Source organism: Capsicum annuum, chromosome 10 (genome assembly GCF_002878395.1).
Source record: "Capsicum annuum cultivar UCD-10X-F1 chromosome 10, UCD10Xv1.1, whole genome shotgun sequence".
Classification (NCBI taxonomy): Eukaryota; Viridiplantae; Streptophyta; class Magnoliopsida; order Solanales; family Solanaceae; genus Capsicum; species Capsicum annuum.
This window is the reverse complement of record NC_061120.1, coordinates 82367107-82370633: the sequence shown is the minus strand read 5'-3', so window position 1 is coordinate 82370633 and position 3527 is coordinate 82367107.

Sequence of the window (3527 nt, the reverse complement as noted above, 5' to 3'; positions counted from 1 at the left end):
ATTCCAAAACTATTGGGGATGATTTGGGCCCCTATTCTTTCACCATTTGTGCTCAACTTTTGAGCACACATTTCTTGTTCTTTGAGGGAGCTCATAATAAAACAAATTTTTTATTCTATTTACAGGCCCCATAAGCTCATTCTTGACTTGAATTTTGACCCAACCCACAGTATAATAATATGGGTATCATTTTACTTGTAATTATGTGTTGTTTACTATTTATATAGCATATCAGAATTTTGGAATCCTGGAACAAGGGAGGATGATTCGTGGGCGATTCTAGGACTTGCAGTTTGACATTGAGGTATGCTTTGGTCCAGTCTTCTTTTTGAGATACAACACTAATAACAACAACATACCTAATATATTCCGACCAAGTGGGGTATAGGAAGGGTAACTGTATGCAGTCCATAGTAGTACCTCAGAATTGAGATAATGCATTATTTATTATATGTTGGATAGGGATATTAGAAAGGGATTATGAGTTTAATACCATGACTTAGCATGATTTATGAGTTCAGGGGATAGAAGGGTGGAGTGACCCTTGATATAAAATACTTATTATGCCTCTAGAATACTATTACCCTAGGTTACTAGAATGTTAGACATAGATGAGGCTAATAACCCCTTTATTATAATCTTTAACCTTGGCCGGGTTGATTAAAATAGTTTCCTAGATGATGATATGGTTATGTCGGTTGTATATTATTGGGCCCAAGGTTGTGATTATGATATTAGTTGGATTTTGGGAGAGTGATTTCTCCTTGTAAGGGATGTGGTTTAATTTATTGACATTTAGATACTTGTAGTTGTATTGCTTGGATACTGGTGATGGCCTTACATAGATTCTGTACATTTATGCCCACTAAATGCTACGATTTCAACTAAAGACATTGTTTTACTACTGTTTTTATTAATAAGGGAATTATTCCCACTTGTCACTTTAAATGCAAATTCTTTCATAATGGGAATCTACCACCTTAATGAATGATTCTTGAGATTTTAAGACTAAAAATGATGTTTTAGTGATTTGATCAAGGAAGATTCCGTTCCATGGTTTTAACCCTTTCTACATTTTTAGAATTATTTATCCACGAAATTTACCTCTAATAATGGATTTACAGACTTAAATTCTTTTAGCAATGGTTCTAGTTTGTGCATTTATATTTATACATCTCTCTAATACTAGACGGATTAGATTGATGATGATGATGATTGGAAATCCTAGATCTGGACCAAGTAAGTGCATATGGGTATTCCCGAGCTTCTAAGGGCCCTTTTATCTATAGTTGTCGTGCATTAGAAGAGAGGTCGTTATAAGTCCTACCTTTGCAAGCCGTTAAGCTGGAGGAGGTTTATACACTTGGTTATGTTATGTTATTTGGATCAATTATTGTATTATGGATTTACTTTGCATTCATCCTTCGATGTGAAATTCTATCACTAATATGTTGTTCAGTCCCTATATTTATCAACCTTATGATGGGTTGCATAGGTATAGGTTATGGGTGTTTTCTGTTGATTGAGCCTTTTGAGTTATGGGTTTTAGTTTAGGTATTGTTTGTCCAGACTAGCTATATAATATATTATTGTTATTATGGTTAGTTCGTGGTAGGTTGACTATTGGATTTGTATTGAGATTTGAGATAGTATTTTGATTCCTTTCTCTATCGGTTATTTTACTATGCATAATTATCTCATGGTCAAACATTAGGGTTATAGGCTTTAATTATGCTAGCTCAAGTTCCTTCTATGGTTGGGAGACCTTATTATATTAATATGATTGCCTTAGTTTGTACCTCTAAGTTAGGCTTGCTTATATATAAATATACATATACATATAAATGTATATATATATATATATACATATACATATACATATATATATATATATAGCTATTATATTACCGTAATCGCTCTTTTCCTTCATTTATTCATGTCGGATATCCATTCCTTAACCCTGTATACTACCATATATCTTTCTTCTACTCTTTATTGTATATTGGTCAGCGACTCATGGTATAGTGCTTAGGTTCTTTAGTTTGGCTAGAACAGGATAGTTCATCCTTATTACCTCTTTAGCTTTTTTATGTTAAGTTTTCTTGGATATTTTGGTGTAGCTTATATTCCCTCTTATATTTTATTTATATTTACATTATCTTTGGAGCTCAGTCAGCAGTTTCTTACTGAGTACCACGTCTTGGTACTCATACTACACTTTTGTAGCCTCCAAATCATAGTACGGGTGCTCGTCGTTGTTGTGTGCATCGTGCGGAGTAGATATGGATCGGACACATAGGGTAAGATCCTAGCATTCAGAATATTACTATTCTCCCTCTAATAGACTAGACTAATCTCTAAGTTCTTTTCAGATATGGGTTATAGCTATATATTCATTTCGTACTTTATTATATATTCCTATTGTATTAGAAGCTCTTATACTTATTTTACCAGTTTTTGGGATTGTCTTATATATATTAGCCTCTTTACTAATTATTCTGCATTTTTCTTCCATTTCTCTTTGTAGCCATTACTAGCTGTTCCTGACTATGGGTTGTCTTACCTACTGGTGGATGGATTAAAGCAGGTCCCATCATAACCTGATAAATTGGTTCGTGACAAATTGGTATCAGAACCTAGGTTTATCGATGTGGTGGTACACGATTTTGGTGTCAAGTAGTGTCCTATGGATTTGTCATGAACTGAACCAGGAACTGGCCATGATGGGTATCTCAAGTCCCACGTGGACCGGATACCACCCCCTACACCTAACCAAGTAAGCAAAACCTTCCCAATGTCGGATGAATTACGAACATATAATAAGATAATTTCAAGAATAAATAATATTTTTACTATCAATATCCAACAACCCAATTGAAACAACCGACCAACACCACCCAAATCCATTGTAATTCAACAAAGCCTTCTAAACAAGAACCAAAACTGAGGATCAATAAAGTATCGAGACATGCCCCCGAGCCAAAAATAGTCTAAACAGTGTATAACATAAGAGGCCAAAACATAAAATCTAGTTTTTCATTATATGGAAGCCTAACACTTCAATGTCAGCTCACGTGATGATCCTAAATCCTAATCACTGAGCAAGAGAAGTAGAAGTATGGCTAGTTACTGCATAGCGTAGGGATACAGTGTCTGAAGACGGTTAGCGATTTGAGCTCTAGTATGTAACTCAGGGATATAGAATAACATAGTTCCATGATTAATAGTCCAAAATCATTCAAGATTCATACACATCATCCAATGCATATATATATACATATACTGTATGCCGAGATAGGGAAAAAGGATTATCATGCATTTCAAAACCTTAGTCTAGATTGTGTAGCTCAACCATCATAACATACATGGAGACATGGGCTATGTGGGCCTAGCTCTTCCCCAGCTAGTAAGGCCCTAGTGTGATTAGCCACACGTACCAGAGGGTATACATATACACTTTGGGGCACTCTAATATACCTGCATATCAAGGTGACATGGGTATCAAATCATGTGATAAGATGTGGGGG